Source organism: Cydia amplana, chromosome 7 (genome assembly GCF_948474715.1).
Source record: "Cydia amplana chromosome 7, ilCydAmpl1.1, whole genome shotgun sequence".
Lineage (NCBI taxonomy): Eukaryota > Metazoa > Arthropoda > Insecta > Lepidoptera > Tortricidae > Cydia > Cydia amplana.
The window spans coordinates 16,828,494-16,845,407 of record NC_086075.1 but is presented as its reverse complement, the minus strand read 5'-3'; the positions used below and the strand labels follow the sequence as shown (position 1 = coordinate 16,845,407).

General features: G+C 37.7%; 1 protein-coding gene across 1 annotated transcript in view; it reads left to right on the top strand.

The window, feature by feature from the left end:
* The window catches only part of LOC134649606 (ATP-dependent (S)-NAD(P)H-hydrate dehydratase), a 395,537-nt gene that overhangs the window by 40,341 nt on the left and 338,282 nt on the right, over positions 1-16,914 (top strand). The gene's annotated exons all lie outside the window — the stretch shown is intronic.

The following is a 16,914-nucleotide window of genomic DNA, read 5'->3' as shown; positions in this document are numbered from 1 at the left end:
ATAGCACGAATGAAACCGTAATGCATACCTCTCTTTCCAAGAGAAAGTTTTGCCGTCCCTATTGCTCACTGTACGTAAACTCCAATGTTGTTTCGAGTAAGTACATCGCATACTAGTTTGAATGAGTCTCCGATTCGCTCGTTCTCGCTAATGCCATTGGAATATGACCCCTGTTTTAGCATTCGCCTAACTTTGTAAGTAGAAATTGTCACGTAGTTATGCATTGTTTGTTTTGCTGTAATTAACATTTCCGTCTGTTTCATGTAGGTCAGGGTGAAGTTTAATGAATTTGCTTACATATGTTTGTTTTCTTGTAACTGTATTTATAGGTAGGTAGGTATTTCTACTTTTGTTACTTTTTTGATAACTAATACTACTGATTCCATAACTACGAAATCAAAACAAAGTAAAATTTCGGAAACTTAAATTTCATCATCTTCTTGGAAATTCTGCAAGTACCTAACATTATATATTATATTTATGTAAATAATATATTTATATTTTTATACGGAGCTTCTAAAACTGCTTAAAAATATGCTATATGCAACTAAGTTTAAAATACCTAAACATAGTCAAGCCGAGTTTTGCTTTTAATAAATATACCCGATTCAGGAAGGATGTTAATAAACCTACCGAGATATTACGAACTAGTTAGCACAGACAATTTTTTAAACAAAATTCGTTTACCGAGCAAAGCTTAGTGTCTGAAGCAGCTATTTTTTTCTTTATATTCCTGTAATATTTTAAGGAACAGATTGACGCTGGAATATTACCGACGATTGTTTCCAGCTAGTGCACAATTTTTATTCTAGCTGGGCACGTACGGGCCGATGCTTGCATGCGGAAAATTCGCACAAGATTTTTTTCATTTCGTTAAAACAAAAATGCTCGTATCGAGGGGCTCATAAATGTTTTATGACTTTCATACATTTTATATCACGAGCACGCGCGTCATTTAAGCTAATATTTCAACTTCTTAAACTGCGTAACATTGTCGGTAATTTAACGCTGGCAATAAATTATCACATAAAATAGTAGGTAATGGCACTTTTATATCAAATGTTTCGATAAATAATAAAATAAGGGCAGTAAAACAAAGAAGTCGCCGGGGTCGGGCTATCGTTAAAATATTACGATCGCCCGATATCAGGGGATGAAATCTTTAATCGCACGTCAGAGTTTTACGTAGAAGTTCGGGGAGGTCTGTGGCGACTCGGAGAATAGATAAGCCGGCCTTATTCCCTCTAACCAACCATTACAACTATTCCCTGCGATTCGTTACAAGTATGCGTAATCAGAGATCTATTTGCTACTGGTTAGACTCAGGTGAACTTTCGTCGGTCGTGAGTGGAGTGGTAGTAACATGAACCCCGAACGACTATCGGACAGCTAAATCATATGCCGTAAAACCAATCGAGCAGACCGTATGCTGGCTCGCTGCTCAATTACCTATCTACCTACTTTAAACTGGAATCTTAAAATATTTTTCATTAACTTCGAGCTAGCTCGGCTTTTCAGGAATACAATTCTAGGGAAATTCCAAGTCCCACGGAGCGCCTGCGTTTACAATGCCGGATTCTTCAATTACTTATTACTACTTACCAGTAGGTATGTATACGTAACTATCCCTACTAATATTTTAAATGCCAAATAATTCTGTCTGTCTATCTGTCCGTTACCTCTTCACGCTTAAACCGCTCATCTGATTTAGGTAGATGAAACTTTGTATGGAAACCTTAACGCATACTAAAAAGTTTTTGACTCTATAATTATGTGCTTACAAGTTACAACCATTTAGTTTTGTGTCATCGAACGCGGGTGCACGCGAACACTTTTAAAATACTTTTCAAATGCAATAGCAACCAATACGTCAAAACGAATTCGAGAATTTACCAATTTTCAATATCGCGCAACGATGTCATTGACAAGCGAGTCAATATACGCAACGGTATAGAAGGAAATGAATCCCATAAGTCGTGGCAACATAGTGACCAGTTTGTTATAGTGTATGTCAGACCCGGCCATCTCGTCCCGCGACTCCCGCGTTACGTTCGTCCGATTTGCGTACAAACAAAATTGCTACCGACGTACATGGAAAACGAGATCCGAAAGACGTAAGATTGCCATACGTCAGGATTTCCCCTGACATTTCAGGATTTTGGTCCGTTGTCAGGATTGCAGTAGGACTCGACGAGTGTCAGGGTTTTTTAGAAAGCTAAACTAACCACTAGAAACTAGCTAAAAGTTTGGAGTTGGGCTATACCTTTAAAGGCCTGCTCGGCCATGGCGACTGGCGAGAGCTATGGCAAGACCGAGAGGCATGGCGTGATCTGTTGTCGGAGGTAAGGACTCACTTTGGGTCGTTAGCGTCACAGTAGTAAGTTAGTAAGTAAGTTTATACTTTATCGTGGTAATGCTACTTAAGGGGACGGTATATGACGTTTTCGATTTAGAGCTCACTTTGTGCAATCAATTTGTTCAAGAAATGTTTAATAACTGCATTAAATTATACGTAAATTTGTTCACGAAGAAGCCGTGTACCGGCTCTTCACGGCATAATATTTTTTATTTGCTGTAATTCTCTACAAATCGACACTAAAAGTATCCAAAAATCAAAATATGGAGTTCCGTTTGAGCAACACGCATTACAGTTTTGCCTTTAACAGTAATTGAGTTGTTGTGTGATTTTGAAAGCTAGATAACTAAACTAGCAAATTATTACCTACTTATATTTTTACTCACAAATACAACACAGAAATTCAATCCCAAATGTAAACTTTCGTACAATTTCCATACATTGACGACATCACTCAAAATTCTTCTTCGAGTCAGATGGCCGCTGGCCTTGGATCGAAGCAGACGTGTACGTCGTTGTAGCTCGTTTTTGACATTATTTAGACATTTCATCATATACGCATACGAAAATGTATACCAGTAGATAAATTGTATTTCTAAAAATAGGGTAAATAAATTTATTTAAAATTTGATTTGTTGTTATTTACAGGTCGTAACGATCGAAAACAGCAGTAAACTATCCTAAAACAATACGATTACAATTGAATTTAAATAACTTGTTCCTTCAAAACCCGCTTAAAATGAAAAAAGTTTAAAGACTCGTTTTACTGATTGGGATTGATTTTCATTATGCTGGTATCAATTTTGCGTCATTAAAAAAAGTATATGACTTCTGTACGTCAATGACATTTGATGTCAATTGTAATCTTGTATTTACGTTAGAGAATATTATATATTCATTTAAATATTACTTACCTATTAATACGAAGCGTAATTCGTTTAATACCTGAAAGTCTTAGTGTCTACACCTACTTTGTTGCCGTTCGTTCCGTCTATATGTGTGCGATTACGTGCTGTTCTCAATAATCAAGAAACAAGCCATAATCTTCAAGAATAAAATAACAGCAAGACCAGCATTTAGTACTAACTAGTTTTTGCGGATTTGGAGACAAGAGATGAAGCTTACAGGCTAATACCGCTGCGGTCTGGTGTGTATATATCGAGTATTATATAAATTTACTATAAAATAACAATGTTTTATTTCAATGACATTATGTGCGTAGGTATGTATGTTTCGGTGATTATAAGAATTTTGTCCACACAATAATTGTGCAAAGCAGAGACTGCATCATGCTTTCTTTACGGTATAAGCGATATGGTACCGTTATTATTTATCAATACCGGTTCGTTTTGAAGGTAAAACTATACCGGTTGAAATACAAAGTACGGTACCGGTATAAAATTACAGCAGGGACAACCATTTTTATAGGTGTACAGTCAGCTGCAGAGAAAAGGTACGACCAGATAGATAATTGTATGCAGGGGTGGTACCTTTTCTCTGCAGCTAGCTGTACCTAAACCATCATTGACCGAGCGTTGGCGAAGGTCTCCGTTTCAACTTGGGCAAAAATGCTTTCGTATGTCCGAATTCTTCTCCTTTGCATATCACATTTCTCAACTGATTCTCGTGAAAATTTGGTAGTCCGATATAATTATTCGGTTTCTTTTTTTTTGAACAATTTAAAATAGGCAGAAATAGTCATAAAGGACTTAAGCGCCAGTAGGGTCTGTGACACTTAAGACCACTGCGATTATTAGGTACTTACTGGCCCCTATTTCACCACGACCACGGTGACAGGTGCGACAGTTGTCGACATCACTGTTGCTGACGTCACAGGCCTCCATAGGCTACGGTAACCGCTTACCATCGGACGGGCGATGTGCTTGTTTGCCACCAACATTTTAATAAATAAATAAACTCCATTATATTGCCACTAAAAAATTCTTATTTTGCGAAGCTAATGACAATTGTCACAAGAAACACGGCAACTGTATCGAAATTGCGACACAGAACTCATTTCCTGTCAAGACTTACAAAAATTCTTTGAAAAATCTTGTGACAATTGTCACAAGATTTTTTCGCGAGAGAAATGTCTGTTTTATCCGATATAATAAAGTTTTTTTTAATAATAGGTACAATGACGGTGGCAAACACGAATACGGCCCGCCCGATGGTAAGCGGTAACTGTATTATTAAATTGTACAACGGGACTTAATCGCGTATCTAAGTTTTAAGATTTACCTCCGACGTTTCGAGGACGGCGTTGTCCCCGTGGTCTCGGAGAAGACTGGCTTAAGTTGACATCAGCATCTTCTAACCGCGCGAGTTTTTCGAACTACCCGCACTTGGTCTTGTTTATCCGCTTGAACGTTTTGCGGTTCCGTTGTACAATTTAATAATGTGTAAAAATCGTGAAAGTTTAAATCAGTGTTAGCGGTAACTGTAGTCCATGGATGCCTATGGCGTCAATAACAATGATGTTTTTGTCGTACCTGTCACCGTGGTGAAATAGGGGCCAGATTACGCCGCGCCGCGTGGAACGTGAGGTGCATTGGGGTAAATGCATACCATTCACTCAAGGAAAATAATCTCCCTTATAAGATCACTCGTGTGTCTGCCATTTTGTTAAAGCCAATTTTCACCGTAACTACTGGACTAGTTCAATTGAAATTTAGTACACATATGTCAAGTAAGGAAGTAGTAAGTCGGTGATCCGAAGATGAGTAACGTAAATAAATGAACTTTTAACTTTGCGGCGATTTTTGGTATCATGTGACATATCAGATATAATACATAATTATAAGTAGGTGAGCAAAAATGTACCATAACCTAACTCAGAATTGTATTACATAAATACATATACAAAAAATAGTTCAACGCCAAAAGATTAATGGAAGACCTATGTCCTATAATAGGTGAGTTGGTCTTAAACAAAAAATATGCAATAAAAATGTGTAACTGTGGAACCCATAGTGAATCCTACTCGTACATGATCGGTTTTTATATTATGTACCTATAAGATATTTTCTACTTTATACTTTATAAGTGTACCTACATAATATTTACTTATAAGCAGTTGTCACGTAAAATATTTGTAGATTTTTTTGGAAGTATGTGTCACATCATCATCATCTTCCTCGCGTTGTCCCGGCATTTTGACACGGCTCATGGGAGCCTGGGGTCCGCTTGGCAATTAATCCCATAAATTGGCGTGGGCACTAATTTTTATGAAAGCGACTGCCATCTGACCTTCCAACCCATAGGGGGTAAACTAGGCTCTTATTGGGATTAGTCCGGTTTTCTCACGATGTTTTCCTTCACCGAAAAGCGACTGGTAAATATCAAATGATATTTCGTACATAAGTTCCGAAAAACTCATTGGTACGAGCCGGAATTGCAATTCGCACGCTCTTACCGCTAGGCCTCCAGCGATTTTTTTGAAGTATGTATAGCACAAAAAAAATATTTAGAAATGTAACATTTAAGGTAGGTAATTAAAATACGGTATAAACATTATTGGAGAAGACTTGGAGGAAGTGTCATAGGGATCTACATTCGATGCGTGGAAAACAAGTTCTTTTGTCTAATTATAATCCATCGGCAAGCACGCGAGCGCATAAAACGAAAATCATTTTTTTTTTCACTCCCTAAAACTCCCTTAACCTAATAACAGTAAAACAAAAAATAAAATATAGAGGGTTACCAACCAGCCAAAGAATTATAAGTAGATATATGCACTTATCCCAACGCACCTCACGTTCTACTCTGCACGGGGTTCATTGCCGCTCCTACCGCCGTAAGTAACTATCAACACCTACATTATCAAGGCTACGATCGAAGATAATCGCTTCAGCACTGAAATAATACCGGTGGAATACCGGTATAATATTTTTTATTTTAATTGTATTAATTTAATAGTGAAACAAAAGGCGAATATACCACATAAAAGTAAATCGGTAAAGATATTAGGGGTACATTAGCCAACACTGTTTCCATATATTTTCAAATTTTATTTTGTCCGCCTTAATTAAATTTTGCACCCTGCCGGAACTTTATTCATTTAAATTCTCATTTAATTGACTTTGAGCCTTATGAAAAGTCGTATAGAGTAGTAAATAAAATTTTACATCTGACTTAATGACATCTGGTTTTATTCGGTTTAACTTTAGAAAACGCGTATCTCGACAAAGCCATAATGTAGAAAATTGTCAACAACCAAATGAATTATTAGAATTTAAATACGTCACGTGTGACATGAACAGACAAGGAAAGCAAGATTAAATGTATTGTTTCTCTTTCTTCTTTCAATGGAACGCTTTTCCTAAAAGGAGGCCACTAAACTCAAAACGCTATCTTAAAAAAAACTTGATGGGTCAGTGACCTGTCCCAGTAAAGTGAGGTAGTGTGCGTGAAGTGCGCTTGTGTGTGAAATGGGGTAAATTGACAGAATCTGAAAATTTACCCACCTCTACCGTCACCTTGGAATTTCTGGACGATATCGTCCATGATAGTATAAAAGTGACACCATAAAGTAGTACCTATTTTGAGAAATTACCGTCAAGGATATGTCAGGATTTTCAGCGCGAAGTCCGGACTTTTGTCAGGATATTCAAATTTTTCATATGGCAAACCTAGACAGGCGGAGCGAAGTAGATATAAAATGTGGACTCGCCAGAAGCCATCTCCTGCGGAAATTTGTGCTCCCCGCGGTTACTCGTATCATCTGTCGTATACAGTAGGTATATACTATCTCTAGATATGTATGTAAATAGACTGAATAGTCGTTAATAGTGCCTTTGATAGCTGGTGGACTCGGGCGTAGCAACATAACCAATTAACCATACGTAAAGCCTAATTTAGAGCAGGACGTAATTTCGGACTAGGATTAAACACGAGCCCAATGATTTGCTTTCATCATTATAAACCTTACCTTACTGCAGCTGATAATTAATATTGCATAAATTAAGCAATAAATTAGCATCGTGGTTGCGATTTCGAGGGAAACAATTATGTATAACCTGCTTGATTGGCGATTGTATTAAGCTAAGTAAGTAGTAGGTATGATGTTAAAATTATCTGAACATACAACTTTATTGTTAAGAGAGTATACTTGTAAAACAATTTCACTGCAAGAGAGCTTGTGTGAATAGTTTTGGACACCTCGCCTGCGTATTATTATACTTTATAAGGTCTACATTAGTGCATGTGAACTATTGTAGGTACTAAATATTTAGTAAGGTAGATTCGGTTTTTCATACAGACGTGGTTGCGTATTAGGTACCTATTTTATCAATCCACCAAGAACAATGTATCCACATCAACATGAATCGTTTCTAATATACGGAAAGACTCGTATGATTAAATAATAACATGTCACAATCACAAAGAATATGTCCATAACATAAAATCGAATGACACATCAGAAATAAACGTGAACGGTAAACAATTCAAACACAAATCACACACAAGGCGAAGCTCAAAGGACGATATTGCCAACCAATTGCGATTATATCTATTCGGCATCCATAGCTACTCGTACTTTTAGCCGGTAGCGATCCAAGCGGCCGCGGCAGGAGGTTTTATAAGGCATAAACCCTGAGATAGCGGCAGTAAAACTTGGAACTGAGGCAATATGCCAGCTCCCTATTGCGGGTCCTGCTTTGTTTTAAAACGACTAGGCGGCTACATTGTCGATACAGTACTCGCACCCCATCCCGAATACAATCATCGTAAACGGGAACCCCCACACTGTTACTGAGTTTTAACGCCACATGCGAACAGCCCACGCGAAACAAAAGTATATACTTCGTAATAAAGCTATTGCTACCTACACTTAGCTGGGTATGTAATTAACCTCCTACACAAACTAAATGTACTAGTATAAAAACATACTCATAAGTACGTAGGTACCTATCCCTATCTATCGAAAATAGAGCTATTTAGAGACAGTATTTTGTTCGTAATATTTTGATGCCACAAATATGATATCATAACTTTTTATAGCAAAGCCAAATAGTGTCATCAGTTTCCCGAATGGTCCCAAAGAAGTATCACTCTATTACGGCGGAATAATACCGTTTCGCCCAAATCCGTTTATCGCTACAGTGGTAAGACCCTCCAGAGGCGGTTCAGCCTGTTTAGATACATTGCACTCGATATACTTTACTCAACCGGGGAGTTTCGGCTCCCTTTCCACAATTTTGTACGGCCGTTTCGACAACATAAAAACAAATAAATTTTGTACAACAAATTCAAGGGAACTTTGTTGCGGGAATAATGAGGTATTTTCGCTATTCAAAAACACGGTGTTTGTATAGAATAAGAACGAGATGTAGAAAAGTTAGTTCATATTTTAGACACAGATAACTCTTTGGTCCGCCCTCCTGAAGGTTAAATGTAAAAGCGATTCCATGTATTTCCATTCAGCGGCTGAAGATCTATTCCACATACTTCTTTGACGGGTCGGGACATCGCAAAATTTTAGCATTGGCGGCTGAATTGCTATAAAAGTAGATTGATTTATTACTGTGATTAAGATGTTATCTCGATTTAATTTTTTTAATTTTCACAATACATTTGTAATAGCAAAATATGTATTGACAGTTCATATTCATCACAACCATTTTTGCTAAAATAGCCATACGGTTCATGTCACGGGCTGCTATTAAAACAGGGCGAATATTTTCCGTATCAATTGTATTCCATGCCAAACCAAGTCACGGCAGAGGGTCAATAAAAACAAAATATATAAAATATATCAATAAAATAAACTATCGCGAAATCTAGATTCGCTACCGTGTATCGGTGGAAGTATAAATCGACGTTATACGAAGCGTGACGACAGCGATACTAACTCCCGACTATGGACGGTCGTAAATTCAGGAAGTAACCGACCACCAGCCGACGCGGGCCTTCGGATTTGCGTACAAATAAAATGGGCACTTTAACAACCGGAAAATAAAATGCTGACCCATTCAGAGCGCAACGATACTGCCAAAATGGATGATATTTTACGCTGATTAAAAATGCTGGAGTCAGTTTAATTAACTCTATTTTTTGCGGCTTTGTAATAAAATATGAAAGCGTGTAGTAAGTCTAAATTTAGTACCAACGTGGAAAGCAGGGACTTAGCACTTTCATTTAACATAAGGCGTTCTGGTCAAGGATACATTTACACATGTACATTGTACATGTTGTACATACTTTCTTAAGAAAACATAAAAAAGACTAACTAAATAAGTATATATGTAGTGTTTCCCTACAGTGGCTGCTTTTAGTCCTGCAAAACCAGGTGGCAACTAATATCTACTAGAATGAAAAAGTAATATAAGTAAATACTGTAGCAGATAGGTATTTGTACAAGCGAATCTTTCAGGAATAAATCCTTTGGAGTTAACTTATTTTTCAAACTAATGGATGATCCATTAGTTGGATGATCCATGTGATCCATTATGGATCAAAGGCGCCAACGTTAGGTGATATTCATCCAAGTATTTCTTAATAGCCATTTTGGCGGCGCGTTTTCGAGTATGAGGGTAGTATCGCAATTTAAATAAATTACACACACAAATAAAGACAGTAGGTACACTACGTCGATACATGATATAACTGAACGATACCTAATATCATCTACAATTAACTAGGATACTCTCATTGAAACGCGTTTTAACAAGTATTTATCGACTTCCAGAAAAAAATCGGTAATAATTTGCCGCGATTTAAATGACTAAACCTAAACATATATAATGCTTTTCTTAAAAGCGCTGTTTTACTCACATAGTATAAGCAGACATATTCGGATGTGTAGGTATGTATATTAAATTAATATCTGTCTTCGTGTAAAGGCACTATGTACACAATACTCAGATGACAGGGACCGCAATACCTGTACCCTACTAGGCCACTCTTGTACTAGCAAACAAAGATGGGGCCCACAATAGAACGTTCTTTCATTGTCTCTGTTTTCATTTTGATTTACCATGCCTTTGTGGCGTTAACCAACCTGAAAGTGTGTATTAAGAAAGCCGCTATCTAACGTAATAAATTCACACGTATATTTTAATGGAAACAATGCGGGTAAATTGCATTTTTAGATAGAAATCACGCTTTTCATGCCAGAAAACTTAATTGTTGTTAAATTTACGAGATAACTACAGCGCGTTATATAAGATTAGTATTTACCAGAAGTAGGTGCTGTGTAAGATTGTGTGAGCAGCGCCATCCGCGCTTATCTTTCGGTTTATGGGTCCTTACATCGGTTCACGAGGCATGAATCGACCATTACAATCTTCTTAAGGCAGCACTCACCTGTCTTTATTTAAATAAACGTCACCTTAACTTGAGATAACGAGTTCGATGGGGTCTTTCTCACGTGAGAAAGATCTCACGTCGCTTATAAAAATTGGATGGAATATCAGAATATCACGATAGGCGGCTTTTAAACTATTGCTGAGTGCCGAATAGTTTTGTAAAGAGTAATAAAGTATGATTTTATATATAGGTACGTTTAATACTTATTGCTTTGAAATAGGTGGAAAGCGGCATTCTTGAGCAAGATCCCATCTCCACAGCAGTCTATTGTGCGCCTTGTCGAGGGGTGTAGTATCAAGGACCAAGAACCAACGCCCATCTTATCTATGAACAATGTGCCCCACAAACTACCAATGAAGTCCGGTAACTTTTTAACAATGTCGCCAATTTTGGTTCACCTGCGGATCTGCTCATTTCTATTTTCATCACTAAGGGAAACTTCGAGCATAGCTTGCCTCTCTATTTCTTCTCCTTCGGGCCCTTCGGGGTAGTTTTGATTCTTCTTATGAGGCTCCGTAATACAGTGTGTGTTGGGAACATTAATCTGCACACTGCACATGCAATCTGTACATGTGTTCCCATTCGAGTTATAATTTATTTATGTACTCGTATTTATCAGATCATTTTTGTACTGGAGAGTTTTTAACTAGTCCAATCATGTCGAACCCTCTCATTTATTTGGCACGCACGTTTCAATAGGTCGTCGTAGGCATGTGCGCTTGCAGCGTATTACTTGAACTTTTCTAGCGGTGGCGAGTCCATAGCTCAACTGGGCCAGTCTAAGACTGACCGAGATCACTTATATTCCTCCTCTTCTTCTATCCTGTTTCCCTGATGAAAAATAAAGGAAGGAACCCAATTAGCTCGGCTATTTTAAAGTTGCGTAAGTTTAAGCTCGAGCTCGAGCCATTTTCGAGCAGAGGAAGGAAGAGGATACTGAGAAACAGGGTGTGCACCGCGTCCCGCGGGCATAGGGGGGACAAAATGGGATTTCATTACATATTCTTGGAGTTCGTGTGCAGGTGAGGCTTGAGTCTCACCATAAGGTTTTTAATCAGTGGTTAAATGCCAACCGATCATCTACACACCTTCACCAAGGAAGAGTTCGGGCCGAGAGCTCTCAAGTTCTGGCTTTTGTCGACCAGCTTCTTGGTGGACGGACAGTAAGATTGCGTTCCGTCCCGCACAACTCTGCGACTACTATTTAAATTTTGATTTATACAAACTCGCGCAATCCGAACGCTAACGCGCTGGGCAAACGAACTCCCAGCATTGAATAGGTACTCTTTCTTGCTAAACATGATTAAGACCGAGCAAGCGGTACCTAATGAAGCAGTGTACAACCCACTTTGCTTGAACGGTCGACTCTCTGAGCACTATGAACAACGCCCCAGCGCGTACAGCCGCTTAATATTTCACGTGCGACTGGGGCCGGAATGCGAACGGAACAATTTGCCAATAATCCTATCCCAGCGCAATAACTGAGGTGGCGGCCACCAGAAATGGGTGTTATTGCCCATGAATGATTTCTGCGCAACTCATAAGACGTTGCCGGATTCCCTTTGTGTCTGCTGGTAAACGGTGCTTATGTGTTGTTGCTGGTCTAACACGTTCGCCTATGAATTTAAGCTATGACACTCTCGTATCCCCGAATAATATCGGAAACTAATACATATTAGATATGTACTACCGGTCCTGCTTGCAATCTTGCACGAGCGAGAATTAATTTATGCGTCAGTAAATGCTATTGTAGTCAGAAACTTTCACCCTGTATATATTACTTATAAGTTACCTTGAAGTGCCGGTTTAGAGTAGTAGAACTAGAACCTTAAGTTCCCTTTTCACAGACTATTCGCTTTGCCTCAGACTGACTGGGCTGGATGCGACTGAAAATTTAATGCTGCCCCGACGGATGGAGACAGAAATAGAATATTTAACTAATCGGTGTTCGCGGTGAATCAAACGACGCCGCATAGGTAGATACTTCGCGGATCGATTGAACCATTTTACTATACTATCACCACTTTTGTAGGCAATATTATATAAATACCTAATGTTTATTTTGTTGATATTTATATAAACATAAAGGATGACTCACGCTACAACGGTCCGGGCCCGGGCCGGGCGCTCGACACTTCAGTTTTCTATAGAAAACATCACGTGATCACCGTCAGCTGTCATAGAAAAATAAGTGTCAGGCGCCCCGCCCCGGACCGTTCTAGCGTGAGTCATCCAGCTGAGCTCTACTAACCAGGCTCTCCATGGGCAGGTTTGTAAGCGACTGGGAATTTCACCCGTGAGTTAATTTTTTTATTACATTGTTTATTTATTGCAATAGTTATTTGTACAACAAGAGATCAAAGTTTGATATTTCTTCGAGTGCTTATTTTGAGTCCCGTGCAAGCGAAAGATTCTATAGTAGATTCACGAGCGTAGCGAGTGAATCTAATTTAGAATCTTGAGCGTAGTAAGGGACTCAAAAGCGCACGAGATGTAAATAACTTTGATCTCGTGTAGTTCACAAAACTTTTCACCTCAGCAGTGAGAACATATTAGAGAACCCGAAAAATGTATTCCTTCTTCATCACTTACCTCTATTCACTCATGTTTTCTTAAGATATACCAACAATTAAATTTTCACCTCAGCAGCTCGAATCGCATTTTGCTCACTGAGTGAGACAAAATGAGCAAAATGCAATTTTGCTCACTCAGTGAGCAAAATCGCAGTAGCAAAGTATCATTGTTCGAGCTGCTGAGGTGAAAATATTATTTCTGTAATAAGGTCACAGTATCTACTGGCTGTCCAATTATTACAATCCCTAATTAAATACGCGCTCTAATTGGATGGGAAATGCATTGGTTCATTGATTCACACACGCTAACGCGTAACCAAATGTGCAATAGGGCAACGCTAATAATCAGATTGATTCAAACAAACCAGATACAAACTGACTATATGCCTAAATTAACATATTAACAGTAACTATACGTTAGTATCTGCAACATAAATATGCGACCCACGTAATTGTATAAATAGCATGTAAGCAATAATAATAGCCTATAAATAAGTTGTGTATAGATGTAAATAGATACTTACCTATAAAGAGAGTTCTTTATACTTGGATACCAAGAATGGTAATGTTTCGTTTCACTGATTGTCGATCCAGAACACTTGGGGAATCGTCTTAACGAAATACATATAACTGGTATAATGTTAGAAGAAGTAATTTTTTACTCTTTTGTTAGAAAAAAGAGTTTTCCCGTTTTACAAATTATAAACTTTATGAAACGAGCGCCTGCCCGCACGATTCGAGTACCTAGTGGGTGACAGACACCTCTATCTTAGGTAAGAAACTGTACAGTAGAGACGGAATATTGGCGAGTATAATAATATGCTAGTCTCGTAAGAAAACACGTGTCAAAACAGCGTTCATAATCCCCGAATCTTGCTGACTGGCCTATTTTGAGAGATTCACTTATTTTTAGATCGCCAAGGAAAAGCCAGTTAAAAGCCCCGGCTTACCCAGACATTTCCCGGTCTGCCTTTAAACGTGACTACTTGTATCGAAAAATACAGGGCGCCAATTGTGCTCGTAAGTTTCGCTATGCGTGGGATAGATACAAGTAAACAGAGTCTTTCATTATTTTATTTCAAACTAGCGACCCGCCCCGGTTTGCACGAGTTAACAAATTATACATAAACCTTCCTCTTGAATTACTCTATCTATTTAAAAACCGCATCAAAATCCGTTGCGTAGTTTTAAAGATCTAAGCATACATAGGGACAGACATACAGCGGGAAACGACTTTGTTTCATACTATTTTATTTCAAATAAAACTTTAATTGATTTAAATTAACCTAAAATCGGATCTTACTTACCTTGTTCGATGTTCTTTTCGCATAAATCTGTTTAAAAAAAGGTATACGTAGGAATACTTAGTTAAATTGACTTATGACAGTTTTGTTCGTGATACGTGAACCTATTCCTTTCCGAAAGTTCCCGCTGAAGTATACAGTAAGCAGGATCAAGTAACAAATTTGCGAGCAATTTACCAAATTGTTCAAAAGCACAAGATTTCCCTTTGAATGTGGAATACTGAAATTATTGGCGTGATGTGGGGTTTGGTGGTAAACATACTTCGGCGCGTGTTCCGCTTCTCGATGAGTCGGCCAAGTTGCTGGGCCGCGAATTCCTTTTGCCTACGAAACTCAGGTGTTTCCAATGTTCAAAAACCAGTCTAATCTGTGGCTTTGAGGCCCCTTTATTCTACTAATAATCTGACGCGCCATTATACTGGTTCTCTTAGTCTTCTGATTCTCCTGAAATCTTCAAGCAACTATATTAATAATCGGGCATGGTAGGAACAAGTCAAGTTAAGCCGCAAGTCTTGCAGGAGACGACGTCATAGAGTTTAATACGCGAAACGTGCTAAATTAGTGTTTGAACTTCATTAGCGGTTTTAAATTGTACCTAGTTTGCGGACAGGTAAAGGGTATGAGTAAATTTTGATAAGGACGGCATACGACGGGACCGTGAGGTATTAATATAAATTTAACTACAAGTTTCTGATATTAATAGGGTATTTTACAAGTAGAAACCCTCTTATGGATGAGGGTAGCGCACGACCGGTCGTACTGAAGATCCTTGTGAGAGACTATGTCGGGTGATGTGATGATAACGTTTTTATTTTCATTACATATATTTGTTTATAAAATGATGATGATGATGATGATGATGATGTTAGAGCCGCCGCCGGAGAAGGCAATAGAACGTTAGGAGTGTTAGGCCCTCTACTAATAAAATAAGAAAAACATTTTTTTTCTACTTTCAATCACTCATGTTCCAATTAGTTAATTAGACATTAAATAAAACACTCGTTTACTCTCACTTAGTTCGTTTTATAAACCCACACTCGTATTTTAATTAGAGATGCCCCGAATAGTGGTTTTGGCCGAATACCGAATATTCGGCCCCTCTTTCGGCCGAATACCGAATATTCGGCATGACATCCGAACATTTTGAGTCACAATTATTACGAAAACTGATCGCTAACAAAGCTCAACGTTAGATGACGTTAGCTAAGATATATTTGTGTTGAACAGCATTAATGAATAGATTCAAACAAAACAGACTCATGATAAAAATAAAAAGTTTTTTAATCAACAAATGCTCAAAAAAGGGTCTTCTTATTTAACAATTTTCCGAGAACACATTCTGAATATACCTATATAGTTTTAATTGTGAATGAATACCTATGTATTTTTATTGTGAAATATTTCTTTTTTAGTAGGCAATATTCGGCCGAATACCGAATATTCGGCAAAGTGGCCGAATAGGCCGAATACCGAATAGTTGCCGAATATTCGTGTCATCTCTAATTGTAATGTCCTTAAATTATGTAATAGAGTCACACAAACTACTAAATCAGACGACGCAATTCACACTAAATGGTACCCGTGCTTTAGGTACGAACTTGTCACCGCTGTTCTAGGCAACCTACATCTGCAAACAAATTACTAATCAAGTCAGTTCGTAGTTCGTACCGTTCGCGAATTGGTCTGTACTCTGGGGTAACGTGAGATCACAAGGTGGCACTTTGAGGCTTTAATTAATATTCTATGTAGCTATTATCTGGGATAGAATAGTAACTGGTTTGAATCTGATTATGTAATTATGGTAAATACGTGAATATTTGCATACAAGGAATTCCTGGAGTTTGTATCAACAAGGTCGGCAGAGTTCTTATGTAACAATGTAAAATTAATTATCTTGATATGTTGTAGTAAATTTGATGTTTAATCGTTATAGTATTGTATTACTAAGAGAAAATTAAAATGTACAGTTGTATTAATTAATACCTAATAATGAAAGTAATAGTGTTTATTTTTAAATTTAGGCATATTACAATGCATTTATTAATGTCAAAAACCACCATCGGTTTTAACCCTATACCATACCCCGAAAAGATACCAGAAAAAGAAATTCGACGAGACGCATTAAAAAAAATTACAACATATTTCATAAAATACCTACGTAAGTAGTTCTTCTAGAACAGCAAAATCAACATTAGTACCGTGTCATGTTATTAGGTAAATTTACCTTTTAGGTACCTGCTATATATATTATTAAACCAACAATAAAATAGTTTCTTCGGAATTGAGCGTATGGTATAATACAAAGCCTTCATTATTTTTAAAGCTAGTATTTATATTACATATTTCTGTATTATATTCATGATTTGGATAA